Raw genomic sequence first — 649 nt, forward strand, 5'->3', positions numbered from 1 at the left:
CCTAGGCTAAAGATTAGTGTGTCAGCGAGTCAATATACTAGTCGCAGCCAGCTTCACATATGCTAACGAAAATATATTAAAACTAGCTATACATATTAGTTCAGCAATATGAATTATAAATATAATATATATAATATTAATATATATAATAATTATATATATAATATATACAAATATATATATATATATATAATATATCATATATATATATATATATATATATATCATATATATAATATATATATATATATATATATATATATATCATATACACCACATACGTACGTCTCTCTCTCTCTCTCTCTCTCTCTCTCTCTCTCTCTCTCTCTCCCTCTCTCTCTCTCTCTCTCTCTCTCTCTCTCTCTCTCTCTCTCTCTCTCTTTCTCTCTCTCTCTCTGTATATATATATATATATATATATATATATATATATATATATATATATATATATATATATATATATATTATATGTTATGTATATGTGTGTGTGTGTGCGTGTGTATCTTGACTTCCATACAGGACGAGGAAGACTAAAGAGAATTCTCACTGGGTAGAATTCAAAGTAAACATTGTATTATAGTATGTTTAATTCATAAGTAGATAAAAAAAACATACGTTTCGGGCGTACTCACACCAATGATGGCGTGTT

The sequence above is a fragment of the Penaeus monodon genome, chromosome 12, assembly GCF_015228065.2.
Source record: "Penaeus monodon isolate SGIC_2016 chromosome 12, NSTDA_Pmon_1, whole genome shotgun sequence".
NCBI lineage: Eukaryota > Metazoa > Arthropoda > Malacostraca > Decapoda > Penaeidae > Penaeus > Penaeus monodon.